Source organism: Lathyrus oleraceus, chromosome 7 (assembly GCF_024323335.1).
Source record: "Lathyrus oleraceus cultivar Zhongwan6 chromosome 7, CAAS_Psat_ZW6_1.0, whole genome shotgun sequence".
Lineage (NCBI taxonomy): Eukaryota > Viridiplantae > Streptophyta > Magnoliopsida > Fabales > Fabaceae > Lathyrus > Lathyrus oleraceus.
In genome coordinates this window covers 471635559-471653730 of record NC_066585.1, presented here as the reverse complement: position 1 = coordinate 471653730, position 18172 = coordinate 471635559, and the positions used below count along the sequence as shown (strand labels likewise).

The following is an 18172-nucleotide window of genomic DNA, read 5'->3' as shown; positions in this document are numbered from 1 at the left end:
ACTTTGATTCTGATAGTTGTGATTCTCTGCTCATCTATTGTCTCGCCTTGGCCTTCTATGGCATAGACCCAGTTGGCCTGATAAATAACACAAGTTACCTGAGGGTACGGTAAAGTGAAGTAGTGAATAGTCTCACCCTCGATCCAGAGCCTGTATTGATCCGGTTGGAAGGAAAATCTCCTCATGAGGCCACGGTCCAGATAGAAGTCAATATCCATCATGGTATAGCTGCAGTAAGACGTCAGGTGAAATAGTCTTCTATCAAGTCCTAGGGCAGAGGCTATATGAGTCACTGTGCTTCCAACGTGTATAGGGCTCACAGCGGAGCGAGCATTAAGATAGAGACTCTCGATCAGAAAAGCTTCACAATCTACTGGGCGTGACTGAGTGGTACAGTACATGAAGAAAATCTCTTCAGCACTTACATGTGTATCAGGGTCACTCTTCCCCAGGAAGGTGTGGGCAATAATCATCTGAAAGTATATGAAAGCAGGATTATGGATCTTGTTAGAGATTTGGGTGGAAGGGTCAGGGCTACCTCCACATGTGATGTCACTCCAGAACTTCTCAACGTCTCTACTCAGGAAATAGCTCATGGGGAGCTCAGATGAGGCATCATAAGCAGTCTGAAATCCAAGTAAGTCACCGAAACGCTTGTGGTTGAAAGTGTATTCTATCCTAAACAACCTGAAATTAATGTAGCCACCATCACTAGCGTGACCAACATAGGGTTCGTAGTTCAGTGAGCTCAAGAACTCCAAAGTGAGGTTCCTATAAGTCACATGCATTGCATCCGTATATTCATCCCATTGCAACTAATTGCACAAATGCCTGACGCTAGGATCAATGCCTAATGCCTCCATGCAGCTCAAATCAGGATATCTGGTGGGCAGCATTGGACGCTAGGAAAGCATGGCGTAGCGTTGCTCTTGAACTGGGTCACGAAAAATCACTAGCATAGTGTCGAAATTCTCCATCCTGAAAAGTTGGGTTAAAAACAGAGGACACCTGAAATCGCAAATATTGTAAATGTTAGTCTAAACATATATATATATATATATATATATATATATATATATATATATATATATATATATATATATATATATATATATATATATATATATATATATATATATATATATATATATATATATATATATATCATGGGTTGCCTCCCATGCAGCGCTTGTTTAACGTCGTTAGCTTGACGATTCGAACTTTATATATCAGAGGTAGGAACCGGAGGGTCGATCAGAGTATGGCCAGGGAATTTTATGGGGATGTCACCTTCTTCAATTTCAGTCTTTGTCCATTTACCACAAACGGCTTACAGGAATTGTTCCGGATTTCAACCGCTCCAGATTTTAGGATTTTGGAAACCTTAAAGGGGCCTGTCCATCTCGAACGCAGCTTACCTGGAAAAAGTTGTAATCTCGAATTGAAAAGGACAATAGAGTCGCCTATATTAAAGTACTTTTTCACAATCCTTTTGTCATGCCATGTTTTGGTTCTTTCGTTGTATATAATGGCATTCTCGTAAGCGTTCTGGCGGAGTTCCTCCAATTTGTGGATATCGAGGATTCGCTTCTCGCCAGATGCTAGGTAATCCAAATTCAGGGTCTTGATGTCCTAATATGCCTTGTTCTTGAGTTCAAAAGGTAAGTGGCATGACATCCCATAGACTAACTGGTATGGTGTAGTTTCAATAGGGGTTTTGTAAGCAATTCTGTAAGCCCACAATGCTTCTGTTAGCTTTTCAGACCAATCTTTTCTGAATATTGAAACAGTTTTCTCCAAGATCTGCTTAATCTCTCTGTTAGATACTTCCACTTGACCATTAGTCTGGGGATGATACGGTGTTTCTACTTTGTGTTTTACTCCATACTTTGTTAAGAATTTATCAAATATCCTGGACATAAAATGTGATCCACCATCACTTATGACAAGTCATGGTACTCCAAATCTGGGGAAAATATTATTTTTAAACATCTTGATGACTACTCTTGTGTCGTTAGTGGGTGAGGTTATAGCTTTTATCCATTTGGACACATAGTCAACGGCTACCAAAATGTACTTGTTTCCATCGAAGATGGAAAAGGTCCCATGAAATCAATACCCCAAACGTCAAATAATTCCACTTTTTGGATGTTCTTCAAAGGCATTTCGTTGCGTCTTGAGATGTTTCCAGCGCCCTGGCCCCGGTCACATTGGACAATATAAGTATGGACATCACGCCATAGTGTTGGCCAATAAAGACCAACTTGAAGGATCTTAGCGTATGTCTTGGATGTGCTTGAATGTCCACCATAGGGCAAAGAGTGACAATGCTCTATGATATTTCTGACTTCTTCTTCCGGGACGCAATGTCGAAAGATGTTATTTGTTCCTATTTTAAAAAGGATTGGTTCGTCCCAATAGAAATGTCTTATATCTTTAAAGAACTTCTTCTTCTGTTGATAGTTGAGGTCAGGTGGTATGATATCAGCGGCTAGATAATTCACAAAATCAGCGTACCATGGTACACTGCTAATTTATGAAACTGTCCCAAAGTTATCTCTATCAGGTTCAAGGGGAACAATATCTAACTTAGCTATCAATCTGTCATAGGTGAAATCATCATTTATAGGTAAATGGTCTGGCTTCAAATGCTCTAGTCTGGAAAGATGGTCAGCAACTACGTTTTCTATTCCTTTTTTGTCTCGAATATCTAAGTCGAATTCTTGTAGCAAAAGGATCCATCTTAATAATCTAGGTTTCGCATCCCTTTTGCTTAGAATGTAACAGATAACTGCATGGTCTGTATAGACTATAATCTTAGATCCGACAAGATAAGACCTAAATTTATCAATTGCGAAAACCACAATTAGGAGTTCCTTCTCTGTTGTTGTATAATTTAGTTGAGCAGCATCTAGGGTTATACTAGCGTAATATATTACATGTAATTTCTTATCTTTTCTTTGCCCTAAAACAGCTCCTATGGTGAAATCGCTAGCATCACTCATTATTTCAAAGGGTTTAGTCCAATCCGGAGTTTGTAGAATGGGTGCTAAAATTAGTGCTTGTTTTGAACGATTAAATGCTTCGATACATTTTTCGTTGAAAATGAATTCAACGTCTTTCATCAGAAGGCCGGTCAGGGGTTTTGTTATTTTAGAGAAATCTTTGATGAAGCGTCGGTAGAAACCGGCGTGTCCAAGAAAACTACGGACTTCTCTAACTATCTTAGGAGGGTTAAGGTTTTCTATAACTTCTATCTTTGCTTTGTCGACCTCAATGCCTCTTTCAGATATTATATGTCCTAACACTATGCCTTCTTTAACCATAAAGTGGCACTTCTCCCAGTTTAGACAAGGTTAACTTTTACGCATCTCTCTAGCATTTTCTCAAGATTAATGAGGCAATTCTCAAAGTCAAACCCACATACTGAGAAATGTCCATAAATACTTCCATAATTCCGTCGAGATAATCTGCGAAGATCGACATCATACAACGTTGGAAAGTAGCTAGCGCATTACAGATTCCAAACGGCATACGTCTGTAAGCAAACGTTCCGTAAGGACAGGTGAAGGTTGTTTTCTCTTGATCCTCGGGGTGTATGGGTATTTGGAAAAATCCAGAATATCCATCCAGATAACAAAAGTAAGAGTGTCTGGCAAGACGCTCAAGCATTTGATCTATGAACGGAAGGGGGAAATGGTCTTTCCTAGTTTCCTTATTTAGCTTCCTATAATCTATGCACATACGCCATCCGCCTTCCATATGTTTAGCTACATGTTCGCCCTTCTCGTTCTGCACGACTGTGATGCCTCCCTTTTTGGGTACCACATGTACAGGACTTACCCATTTACTATCAGAGATCTGATAAATTATACCAACTTCTAGCAGTTTAAGGACTTCCTTCTTTACCACCTCACTCATTACAGGGTTGATTCTTCTCTGAAGTTTTCTGGAAGGTTTTGAATCTTCCTCTAGCGAGATCATGTGCATACACACGGATGGGCTTATACCTTTTAAATCAGAGATGTTGTAACCTAAGGCATAAGGGTATCTTCGTAAAACATTCAAGAGTTGGTTTGTCTCGTCTTGGTTTAAGATGGCACTAACTATTACTGGGCGGTTCATTTCTTTATCCAAAAACTCATATCTTAGGTTCTTAGGCAGTTCCTTAAGTTCTTGAGCTGGTTTTTGGGAATTTGGTGAAGGGTCTGGAGTAAGATCCAAACATTCGTTAGTGTGAGGTTCTGTTTCCTCTAGCTTTTTTCGGAATAGTTATAGCGTATTTTTTCTATAAACCTATTTTTTCTTCTTTACAAAATTTGAACTTATTTAATTTTTTTCAAAAAAGTGTTCCTAAAAAAATGATTCCTGATAAAATAATCAATATTATATATGATTGGTCATATAATCGTAGTTCTATAGATGCTTTTTTTGAAATATCTTTAATTGCGAGTGTAAGATCCCGAATCCTAGGGATCCCGAGGCGGCTCCCGCTCCTAAATAAGACCATCACTGGAAAATAAATAACAAATAATACAACACCCTCACGATTCAAAAAATGAATATTCGTCAAGGTCAGCATCCCAGATTCCCTTGTTCCGGATATCGGCAAAGATCAAATCAGCCTCACGTAAAATGGCATTGTTATTGGGGTTTTCTGTAATAACTTAGTTTGAAAATGGTTCAATCACAGGTTCTTCTTGATCAAATACCCTTATGCATTCATCTATGATATCGATCGCGTAACATGCGTCTCCTATGATTGGTGCCATCAGGAACTTTGAAAGAATGAACTCTATCTTTTCATCCCCTACTTCGAAAGTTAATTTTCCTCTTTTAACATCTATGATAGCTCCGGCTGTTGATAGAAATAGTCTACCTAAAAGGATATGGATATCATCGTCTTCCTTGATATCCATGACCATAAAGTCTGTTGGGATATAAAATTGACCGATCCTAACTAGGATGTCTTCTAAAATGCCTACAGGATATTTAACAGACCTATCGGCTAATTGAAGGGACATCTTAGTTGGTTGTAATTCTCCTAAGTTTAACCTTTTACACACAGCTAAGGGCATTAAACTCACACTAGTGCCTAAGTCTAGGAAAGCTTTGTCGATCACATGACTCCCTAAAATGCAAGGTATAGAAAAACTACTAGGGTCTTTCTCCTTCTTAGCAAGTTTATTCTCGGAAATAAAGTTGCATTCCAAGGGTTTGGGATCGTCAAGCCTACGCTTGTTGGTTAAGGTGTCTTTGAGAAATTTGGCGTAAGATGGAATTTGGGTGATGGCTTCAGTGAAAGGAATCTCTACATAAAGCTTCTCTATTACTTTTATAAATTTTTGGTATTGGTTATTGATTTTGGTTTGTTTAAGTCTTTGCGGATATGGAATTGGTGGTTTGTACAGGGGTGGTGGTTTGTAAGTTTTATCCTTGGCTTCTCCTTCTTGGTCAGTTTGTTTTTCAGGTTCCACCGGTTCTTCTTCTTGGTTGGTAGGTATATTTTCTTTAGAAGTTTTGGACTCGCTCATTGCTGGGCGATGAGGCCCTTCGTAAGCGGTCCCACTTCGTAATGAGATAGCGTTAGCTTGCCCTCGACGGTTGAGTTAAGGTTGTCCAGGGAATTGTCCTCCAGGTGTAGTTTGTGGGGCTTGGTTTTGTGCTACCTGTGAGATCTGGGTTCCAAGCATCTTGTTGTGAGTGATTATCTGATCAACCTTGGTCCCTAATTGCGTTATCAGTTCGTTTACATGAATATTCTGGTTTAGGAATTCTTTATTTTGCTGAGTCTGGCCTGATATAAAGCTTTCCATGATCTTCTCAAGATTAGGCTTTTGGGGCACAACTTGCATAGGTTGACTTGGTTTTTGGGCTTGATAACCTTGTGGTCTCTGAGGTGCATAATTTTGGATAGGGTTCTGGTTTTTATTGGAAAAATTCAGGTGATTCTTCCATCCAGGGTTGTAAGTGTTTGAAAATGGGAATACCTTGGGCGTAATTCACTTGGTCGGTGTTCAGGTCGTTTAAAAGGTTACACTCCGCCGATTCGTGTCCTTTAGATCCACAAAGTTCACACTCTGTGTGGACTACCACTGCGGTGTTAGTGTTTGTAGACATATGTTCGACCTTAAGGGATAAAGCTTCCATTTTCGCCTGCATCATGTCCATAGAGCTTATCTCATGTATTCCACCTTGGGTCTCCTTTTTCTCTATTCATGCTCGTTCAGTTCCCCATTGGTAATGGTTTTGGGCCATATCCTCAATTAGGTCACAAGCTTCAGGGTAAGGTTTGTTCATCAGCGCGCCACCTGCGGCAGCATCGATGCTCATATTTGTGTTATAATGGAGTCCATTGTAGAAGGTATGAACGATAAGCCATTGTTCTAGGCCATGGTGTGAATAGACTCTTAACAACTCTTTGTACCTCTCCCAAGCTTCAAAAAGTGATTCTCCTTGGTTTTGAGTAAATCTAGTTATTTGGTTTTGAAGAACAACAGTCTTACTAGGGGGAAAATATCTAGCAAGGAATACTCTCCTAAGGTCTTCCCAGGTAGTTATTGAGTTAGTTGGAAGTGAATCCAACCATGAACGTGCTCTATCCCTGAGGGAGAAAGGAAATAATCTTAAACGGATCACATCAGGTGAAGCACCGTTGGATTTAAAGGTGTCGGCCAGTTGGATAAAGACTGTTAAATGTTGATTTGGGTTCTCAGTAGCGAGACCCGCGAATTGGTTTTGTTGCCCTAATTGTAGTAAAGATGGTTTTAGTTTGAAATTGTTGGCAGGAATGAGGGGGTTTACTATACTCGAACTAGGTTCCTCGTCAGAGGGTTGGGAAAATTCCTTAAGAGGTCTCTGGTCGCGATTTTAGGCCATAGATTTCTTAATTCGGATGAGTAAGAGGCGTGTACGAGTGTAACATTCGGGTTCCGCTAAAGGATCTACTAAATTTTTGGTGCTACGGCTTCTTCGCAAATACCGGCTAATAATGCCTTAGTCTAGACGGTGTAACAACAGGGTATGAAATTTGACGAAGTTGGTCCCTGGCAACGACACCAAAAACATGATCGCTATATTCGCAAGTGCACGAATCGCGTCAGAGTAATATAAAAGAATATCGATCCCACCGAGACCAAATCGTCAATCTATCGATTATTATCGTTACAATGTTTATCTAAGGCGGTATAAAATAGATATTGATGTTGCAAAATAACAATAAATAAAGAAAATACTAAGTGCAAGTAAAGATGGGTTTGAATGTATTTCACGTCACTTAAATGATGTTTGGATTGTCTAAATAGAACTACTTATGAGGCAATATTTTCTACTCTTGAAAAGAATCCATTTAACAGGAACCGTCGCTTTCGCGTATTCAGAACCGAGTTTACCCTTAAATTAAGGTCTTTTATTGTCACTTATAAAAGGTGCGCAGAACGCTAAAGTAGTAAACTTATTTTTAAGAAATAAGACTCGTAAACTTATTTTTGATTTGGAAAGTTTACCCAAGGAGTTTCCTGATTTCAAATCTCTCAACACGTCCGAAAAAAGTTTCAAAAATCGTTTTTCCTTAAAGTGATAAAAATTCCTAGTTAACTAAGCCAGGGTGCTTTCGCACTCCTTGAGTAGTTAAAACTAACCAAGTTTGTTTCAGAAAACTCAAATTAAAAATCAAAACAGCCTTTAAAGCATTTCTACAGATTCAATATGTGAAACATCTCTTTAACCGTGATCCTTACATTCTAACCTTTAAAAGATTTAGCCAGACATGGTAATACAAACAAACACAACGATATTGATCATGATGAAAAGTTGTTTTAGAATGTAAGGCGTAAAGAACAAGTAAAGCATAGAAAGTAATTAAAACGAGCAATGAAGATAATGGCGAGAAATTTAAATAAAGTAAATACAATGACAGGAATTAAATAAAGTAAAGTCTGGCGAGAAATTAAATAAAGTAAAGCGTGGCGAGAAATTAAATAAAGTAAAGCGTGGCGAGAAATTAAATAAAGTAAAGCATGACAAGAAATTAAATAAAGTAAAGCATGAGGAGTAAAATAAATAAAAGCGATTAAATAAGAACCTGCTCCAAACGGAGGCTTTAAATCTGGTACAAGGAAAATAAACCTTCGACTCTGAAGATAAAGACGATAGCAAAATCAAAGTGCTCCAACTCAATCTCACTAAGGTGTGATAACCCCTCAATATGACGGATTACCGCTTTTACAGATGATAATATAGTCTTAGTGTTGTAAACTAAGTTGGATGCTTTGGAAATGAACTAGAACGACCTATTTATAGAGGATTTCAGCAACTTGCAAATACCAAGGTGCCCTTCAACTTCTCCTTAGTTGGAACGTGAAATACAAAGGTGGCGCCCGCCACCTCTTCATAGCGCCCTGTCGCAACCTGAAAAATACAGTGCGCGAAAAAAACAACCGGCGAAAGAAAATGACAGAAGAGTCGCCACCGTGCGTTATTCATCCCAAAGGAGGGAAAGGAAACGCTCGAAGTAAACCTGAAAAAAGGAAAGGACAAGACGGGGTCTCGCAACCAAATCTTGGGTTCGGGAGTCGGTTATGCGAAGGGAAGGTATTAGCACCCCTACGCATCCATGGTACTCTACGGGATCCACTTTTGTGGTTTTCGTCTAAAGGGTGTGGGTTTACCAAATGTGTTTATTTACTAAAAAGGTTAAGAGAAATGACTCGCGCGGATGTCGCATCCACTGCATACGTATCTCATCTGAATATGAGAATCAGAGTCTTTGTAGCTCGGCTGACCTATGGGTTGGGGGATGTGTGCTCGCTAAGACATCGCGTCTTATGCCTACGTATCTCATCTGGAATGAGAATCAGAGCAAGCCGTAGTTCGGCTAACTATGGGGTTGTGGATTGGGTTTTGGACGAACGACGTCACTACGCAATCTACCGGATGCTCGACCTTTGGAGACTTACTCGCCTGTAGTAGAAGGAGTAAATGTGTGTTATGGATTTTAGGGTTTGGGATGCTCGAGGGCAAACAGGCAGTCCTTGACGAAGGAACCGCGCTACATGTGGGGATATGAATACAAAACACAAAACATGTATCTCAAAGTAAAATGCCACCAAGGGGCTCAAACATTGCCTCCTATCGAGGTCTTCCAGCTAAGAAAGCGATAAAGTACGAGAAAAGGAAAAAATTACCACACGGATAAAGATCTGAAGTTACAGCAATTAAAGGATTAGCAACCCTGAGATCTCTCCAGCTAGACCATCAAAGAAAATCAGTCAATACGAGTAATCAGAATAAACCTCCGGATGGTATCCCTGCAAGAGTATGTGAGCCCTCACAAAAACTCAACAAAAGGGTTAGTGAAACACGATAAGCATTTTTTTCATGGATAATAGTATGGTTTGAGAAACCTCAAACCCTGTGGCATACACTTCAGAAATTAAGCGATTAAGCATTCAAGGCATTATTTATACATTCATACATAATTATGAACCCGTGGGCAAAAACCTAATGAAATTCATCCATCATACCTCAAACATTCAGATGATCCAAATTAAGAGCATAAAGGTAATGGGAATAAGGGCAAACCTGATTGGAGAGCTTGATTGAAATTGAGTTGCACCCGTGAGGTTTACAAAACAATCTTTAGGGTTTATGTGAGGCGGAGTGAACTTCTCAGGGTTGCCTGAAGGTCGCTGCAGAGTAGTTCCTAGGTTTCCTTCTCTCAAAATCTTTCTCAAGTGAATCTCCCAGTGTAACTCCAAGTGTGTTTTCCTCTACTGAAACTTCAGTATTTATAGACTGATTTTCGTGGGTAGTGGGCTCAAATGAGGGAGACCCAAGTCCAAAAAAAATTTGTTATATTTTATTTATTTATTTAATTAATTTTATTTATTTATTCAGGAAAAATGAAGGGTAAATTTTAGGGCATTACAGCTGCCCCTATTCAATCAACTAGAGACCCGGAAAGAAGATGGCAGCTGCTTTCGTACTTTCGAGGTATCAAGGGATTGAATACAATAAAAGCCCAAAAATTTGCACTGAAGTGAAGTGAAGTAACAATGCCTATCAAAATCGGCAAAGAGGTGGCCTTGAAAGAAGAATCCGTTTGGTACGGTGAGAGTTAGTCTGAATATCGAAAAAGAATGTTAAACTGGATACCAAAATAAATGGTAACACAGAAATAACCATGGCTTGAATGCCGCTCATCAATCTGAATACTAGAAAGGACTTCGATCTGAACATCGGAAAATTGGCCTGAATGCCACAAGTCGCATCGACCTGAACGTTGGAAACTTCTTCGATCTGAACATCGGAAAGACTTGGCCTGAATGCCACTTTGATCTGAATATCGGGAAAACTGGCCTGAATGCCACTTCGATCTGAATATCGGAACACTGGCCTGAATGCCACTTCGATCTGAATTTCGGAACACTGGCCTGAATGCCACTTCGATCTGAATATCGGAACACTGGCCTGAATGCCACAAGTCGCATCGACCTGACCGTCGGAAACTTCTTCGATCTGAACATCGGAAAGACTTCATGCCTGTCAGCATCGGCAGAAATATGGAAAGAAAATAGAGGCGACGCATGGGCCAATGACACTTGCTGGGGATAACCAAGGTGGGTCATGAACAATCTTCAGTCTGAGTACTGGAAACAACTTCTAGCTTATCACTTGGGATACCGAGAATGTTTTATGCTTACATGCGTATGTTTGAATCTTTCAATGGCGTAATGCTCCATGAAAATGGAAGTGCTACGCGATTTGGGAGGATGCAATGCAATATGATTCTACATGCAAGGATGCGAAATGCTGGGTAGAATGCCAAGCTGAGGCAAGGGGATCTACTGGGGAAATGATCACCATCTTCTGGACCCTGGCAAGGCTGTTGAAGATGCACAGCGCAAAGAATTCTGTGGGGAAATGACCCGCCACACGGTGTTCTAGCAATGACGAAATACCGAGATTCTGACTGGGGAGGGAACGACACTGAAAACCTGCTGTTGGGGAAAGCGATAATGGTTCTGGCAACCACGATCTGCGAGAGATGACTCAACAGGGGAAGCAAACACTGATACGGTACCGAGGTTCTGCTTCAAGGAAAGAAACCATGGATCTGGCATTGGGATTATCGATCTGGCCTCGAACTCTAAGGAGCAGCCACTTCTGTTGGGAAGATACAGTCTGGTACAACTCCGCTGGGGGTATACAATCTGGCACTGTCAACACTACTGGGGAGTGTATGTCCTGAAACAAACGCTTGAGGAAGTACAGTGGTGAGAACCTGCTGGGGATTGAAGAATCCAACACTCTGATCAGCTCTGCAGGGATAAGACACCGAATTCGTCTGTTGGTGACTTCATTGGGGAAGATATTCACGATCATCTGCAGGGGATTTTAAGGAAATGCCCCGAGGGTATCTGTTCTGAATAGACGATCCAAAGCACTTAAAATTCACAGCAATTTTAAATGTTTATTAAGCATGTACCTGTAAAGCCCTTATGTGTCATGATTGCAATGTTTATCAAAAATTCGGACGTCATTTTTGCAAACAAAACAGTAAAATGAAAATGAAAACAAAGATATACTGAATAACATGATTTTATTGATTGAATGGCCTCTGAATAGGCATTTACATCAGGAAGCAATCCCTGGAAAGAGGTAATCGCACAAAAGATAAAAACAGAAATTAATCTAATGGCAATGTGAAATGGATTTCTATTGGGTTCCAATTCTGCTATGACTTGCCCGTCTTCAAGTTCCTCCAGATGATCAGCCTTCTGAAAAGGTGATTGGACGGTTTCCTACCTTTCGAAAATTTCCAGTCATCGACATGAGATGAGATTCAGAACTAACTCAGAACGCAGTCATTCACTTAATCCCTAACTTTTGCCAGGATCGCCCTTTTCGGGTTTTCAATCCACCGGGATACCCATTTTTGCCTAAGTTGCCTTTTCAGGTTTTCAACTTACCGGGTGTACGATCTTTTCATTTTTAATCCCTAATTTTTGCCCGAACCTTTTCATTTTCTTGGTTCGTCGGGATGCCCATTTTTGCCTGGACTATTCTTTTTACTGTCCAGCGGGTCTATTTTATGCGAAGTATTTTTTAACTGCGTCTGAGTTCACAGGGGAAGTGAAGTTTTCACCATCCATAGTTGCAAGCATTAAAGCCCCACCATCAAAAACCTTGGTGACAATATACGGTCCATCATAGTTAGGAGTCCACTTGCCCCTGTGATTTGTCTGAGGAGGAAGGATCCTTTTCAACACTAAATCTCCGACTTGGAAACAACGAGGACACACTTTCTGATCAAAGGCTCTCTTCATCCGACTCTGATACAACTGCCCATGACAAATGGCTGCCATTCGCTTCTCCTCGATAAGACTCAACTCATTGAACCTTGTCCGAATCCATTCGGCTTCGTCTAACTTGACATCCAACAAGACTCTTAGAGAAGGAATCTCCACTTCAACAGGTAGGACTGCTTCCATACCATACACCAGGGAGTAAGGGGTTGCCCCGGTCGATGTACGTACTGAAGTGTGGTACCCATGCAAGGCGAAAGGTAGCATCTCATGCCAATCTCTGTACGTGACGACCATCTTCTGCACAATCTTCTTTATGTTCTTATTTGCCGCCTCAACAGCGCCGTTCATCTTAGGGCGGTAAGGGGAAGAATTGTGATGCTGAATGTTGAAGTTCTGACACAACTCCTTCATCATTTTGTTGTTGAGATTAGAACCATTATCAGTAATGATTCTTTCGGGAATCCCATAGCGATAAATGATTTCTTTCTTGATGAAACGGGCAACCACATGTCTGGTGACATTCGCGAACGACGCTGCTTCGACCCACTTGGTGAAATAGTCGATGGCAACAAGGATGAAGCGATGCCCATTGGAAGGAGTCGGTTCAATCTTTCCAATCATGTCAATACCCCACATAGAAAACGGCCACGGCGAAGACATCACATTCAGAGGATTCGGCGGTACATGCACCTTATCAGCATAAATCTGGCATTTATGACACTTCCGAGCATATTTGAAGCAATCTGATTCCATGGTCATCCAATAATAACCCGCTCTCAACAATTTCTTAGCCATTGCATGTCCGCCGGCATGAGTACCAAAGGAACCTTCATGAACTTCCTGCATTAACATGTCCGTCTCGTGTCTGTCCACGCATCTGAGCAAAACCATGTCGAAGTTCCTCTTATACAACACATTGTCTTTGTTCAAGAAGAAACTTCCTGCCAATCTTCTCAAAGTCTTTCTGTCGTTGTTGGATACCCCTGCAGGGTACTCTCGATTCTTCAGAAAGCACTTGATATCGTGATACCAAGGCTTGTCATCGACTACCAGTTCAGCAGCAAACACATATGCGGCCCTGTCAAGGCGCATCACATCGATCCTGGAAGCATAGTTCCAGCGAATTACCTTGATCATGGAGGATAGAGTAGCAAGTGCGTCTGCCATCTGGTTCTCATCACGAGGTATATGATACAATTTTACTATTGTGAAGAAAGTCAACAGTCTTCTCGTGTAGTCTCTGTAGGGGACCAGAGTGGGCTGGAGAGTATTCCAATCACCATTCACTTGATTGATCACCAGAGCTGAATCTCCGAAGATGTCCAAAGTCTTGATTCTCAAATCAATGGCTTGCTAAATACCCAAGATACAGGCCTTGTACTCAGCTTCATTATTTGTGCACTCAAAAGTCAAACGAGCGGTGAAAGGTATGTGGGCACCTTTCGGAGTTGTAATGACAGCACCAATTCCACTTCCTCTAGCATTGACAGCCCCATCAAACAACAAAGTCCACTTTTTGTTTGGATCAGGTCCCTCCTCAACAACTGGCTCTTCACAGTCTTTCATCTTGAGGAACATGATGTCTTCATCAGGGAATTCAAACTTCATCGGCTCATAATCATCAATCGGCTGCTCGGCAAGGTAGTCTGACAGAATACTACCTTTGATGGCCTTCTGTGACGTATACTGAATATCATACTCTGTTAAAATCATTTGCCAACGAGCGACCCTTCCGGTGAGAGCTGGCTTCTCGAATATGTATTTCATTGGATCCATCTTAGAAATCAACAAGGTAGTATGGTTCAACATATACTATCTCAGTCGGCGAGCAGCCCAGGCCAAAGCACAACAAGTTTTCTCAAGCTGCGAATATTTGACTTCACAGTCGGTAAACTTTTTGCTAAGGTAGTATATGGCATGCTCTTTTCGACCAGACTCGTCATGCTGTCCCAATACACACCCCATCGAGTTCTCAGTCACTGACAGGTACATTATCAGAGGTCTCCCAGGAACTGGAGGTATAAGGATTGGAGGTTTCTGTAGATACTCTTTTATCTTCTCGAAAGCCCTTTGACAATCTTCATTCCACCTGATAGCCTGATCTTTCCTCAACAATTTGAAAATTGGCTCACACGTGGTTGTCAGGTGAGAGATGAACCTTGCAATGTAGTTCAACCTCCCTAAGAAACTACGGACTTGCTTCTCTGTTCTTGGCTCAGGAATTTCCTGTATTGCTTTCACTTTGTCAGGATCCACCTCAATCCCTTTTCCGCTAACAATAAAACCCAGCAATTTTCCCGATCTCACCCCGAAAGTGCACTTGTTCAGATTAAGTCTCAGTTTGAATTTCCTCAAACGCTCAAACAGTTTCTGCAAATTCACCAAATGTTCTTCTTCTGTCTGAGATTTTGCAATCATATCATCAACATAAACCTCGATTTCATGATGAATCTGTTGGTGTAAGCCCTAGAGGCCAATACTTTTGGTACTTGTATCGAATTATTTATTAATAATAAAAGGCTTTTTCTTTATTACGTTTGTTTAATAAAGTCCCTAGAATAGCTAGTCTGTTTAATGTATCAAGTATGACTTAATCATGAGATCACATTAAACATAAGGACACTATTCTTAAAGTATCCGTAGTCGAGCTTTAGTGTGAAGTGGGATAACATTAAAGCATTAAGACTATTATGTTTGTAGACTGATGATCACATCTCATGGATCATGGATAAAGAGTTATCAAGTCTTAAACATAGGTATGAATATTAGGAGTAATACTTATACCGGATTGACCCGCTATGAGAATACTATATAGAAAGTTATGCAAGGTGTCATAAGTTATTCTCATGGTGATAATAGTGTATTCCACTCTTCGACCTGAAACCACTATGGATCCTAGATGTAGAGTCGAGTGCTTTATTGCTGATCCAACGTTGTCCGTAACTGGATAACCATAAAGACAGTTAATGGGTACTCCACAAAGCATGCTGAGGGACATGAGTGTCCTAGATGGAATTTGCCCATCCTGCGTAACAGGATAAATGTCTATGGGCCCAATATTGAACTGAACAAGGATGACACGGTCTATGCCTTGTGTTCAATATAGACATAAGGGCAAAAGGGTAATTATACACATAAGTACTATCACAGAAGGAATTGTCAGATCACATGACATTTTCGTGTCTTGGGTAGCAGTGATGTGTTGCTAGATACCGCTCACTGCTTATTAAGTTAAATGAGTGATTTAATATAATTGCCAACGTCACGAAAACCTACAGGGTCACACACAAAGGACGGATTGATGAGAGATAGAGTAACTAAGGAATACCGTAAGGTACGGTGCCCTTAAGTGAGTTATAGAGCATCGTAAGGTACGATGTACTTGAGTAGAATACGAAATATGGTAAGGTACCATGAGCTTAAGTGATTTTGGGCATATTATAAGATATGGGCAAAAATACACTTAAGTGGGCTTTTAGCTTGAAGCCCACACAAGTGGTTCTATAAATAGAACCCTTGTGCAGAAGCAAAAATTTGCGGTTGCATTATTTTCGTTTTCTATCACTCTCTCTCTCTCTCTCTCTCACTCAAAGCCTTCATTCGTACCAGCTAGCACTGAGATTGAAGGAACCCGTTCGTGTGGACCGAGTAGAGACGTTGTCATCGTTCAACGTTCGTGATCGCTTCGTGGATTTGCATCAAAGGTTTTGATCGTCACAAGAGATCTGCACCAAAGGTTTCAACCGTCACAAGAGGTAAATATTCTATCACTGATCATGACCATTCGTAAGGATCTCTAAAGGAGAAATTTTTAATTTCCGCTGCGCTTTGGGTCGCAATTCTCCTTTCAGAATCATATCATGGAACAAAGTCACCATCGCTCGCTGATATGTTGCTCCGGCATTTTTCAGACCAAACGACATCACCTTGTAGCAGAAGGTGCCCTATGGGGTTATGAAAGTTGTCTTTTCCATGTCTTCTGGTGCCATCTTGATTTGGTTATAGCCAGAAAAGCCATCCATGAAGGAGAATACCGAGAACTGAGTTGTATTATCCACCAAAACGTCGATGTGAGGTAATGGGAAATCATCTTTAGGGCTAGCTCTGTTCAGATCCCGGTAGTCGACACACATCCGTACCTTTCCATCCTTCTTAGGTACTGGGACGATGTTTGCAACCCATGGCGGATAATTGGTGACTGCTAGAAACCCTGCATCCAACTGCTTTTGCACTTCTTCCTTTATCTTGACAGCCATCTCTGGTCTTGTTCTTCTGAGCTTCTGTTTGACCGGAGGACAACCTTCTTTGAGAGGCAAGCGGTGTACCACGATGTCTGTGTCCAGCCCGGGCATGTCCTGATAAGACCAGGCGAAGATGTCAACATACTCTTGCAGCAATTCAATCAACCCCTTCTTCACATTGTCTCCCAAAGCAGCCCCTATCTTGATTTCTCTCTTGGCGTCCTCGGTGCCGAGATTAATCACTTCAACAGACTCTTGATGCGGCTGAATAACCCTTTCCTCTTGTTTTAATAACCTGGTAAGCTCTTCAGGGAGTTCACAGTCTTCATCATCCTCTTCTTCAGCTTGAAAGATTGGATTTTCAAAGTCGAAGCGAGCCATAGCAGAAACGTTATCAATAGGATCCGGTGATGTGCATCTGCATGAGTGATGATATGTGCTTATGAGTGTAAACAAGAAGTGAAAACTAAACAAAACATTGCCATTTTTTATTTTGAAAAACTGCAAAAATAGAAAGACAGGGAACGAAATATTTGAATGCAAAAATACGTCCTTTATTTATGATAAAAATGCAAGTGTCACATAGACGGGCCCTACAATGAGTCATTACGCCCTGGGCGGAACGTAAGACTTGGATATGCATGAATAAACAAAGAAAATTACTCTTCAAGAAGAGTGACTTGGATAATCTCTTCAGAAGACCAATTGTTGATGACTTCACCCGGGATCCTTGGACGCACCCAGTTGTCAATGTCACAATCACTATCCCCATCTTCTTCGTTGACTGCAGAGACTTGACCATACTGAATGATGCCAGCACTGGAGAAAGTGATCGGCCCCTAAAGTGTTGTAGAAGTCAAAACTGGCTGATACCCAATCCCGAACTTATCTTCTTTCATTGGTAATTCCAACAGACGCCCCCAACCGGGAGCAACACCTGAATCCACCACGGCCCGTGCCTGCTTAAAGGATGAGATAGAGGCACCCGCTTTAACCTCTTCCACCGGAGTTGCATCCTTGATTTGAACTGACTCAAAAGCCTGACACAGAGTCTCATGAATTTGACCTTCTACTTCTACATACTTGAATGTAGACAGGTTACTGACCAGGATGTCCTCCTCACCCCAGACGGTGATAATTCGTCCGTTGACCGGAAACTTAATCTTCTGATGTAGAGTTGAAGAGACTGCCCCAGCATTATGGATCCAAGGACGACCCAGCAAGCAACTGTAGGAAGGACTGATATCCATCACGTAGAAGACAGTGTTGAAGGTTTGTGATCCAATCAGAATTGGCAATTCTACCTCTCCAAACACCGATCTCTTAGAACCATCGAAGGCTCTCACAATAAGATCTGAAGGTTTCAAGACCAAACCCTCTACTTCTAACTTCGACAGGGCTCTCTTGGGTAGCACATTGAGAGAGGAGCCTGTATCCACCAGAACATGCGATAGCACGGTGTCTCTGCATTCCATCGAGATGTGCAGAGCCTTGTTATGATTGCGTCCGGCTGGTGTCAAGTCAGAATCGGTGAAACCCAACCCGTTGCTTGCATGCACATTGACGACGATCCCTTCTAGTTGGTTTACCGAGATTTCTTGAGGTACATATGCAGCATTA

General features: G+C 41.2%; 1 non-coding gene across 1 annotated transcript; it reads left to right on the top strand.

Annotated features, from left to right (window-relative positions):
* Window positions 1-6388: 6388 nt before the first annotated feature.
* Window positions 6389-6495, top strand: LOC127109257 (small nucleolar RNA R71). Its single transcript, XR_007796587.1, has one exon. It is a non-coding gene; the product is annotated as a small nucleolar RNA R71 (small nucleolar RNA).
* The last annotated feature ends 11677 nt before the right edge of the window (window positions 6496-18172 follow it).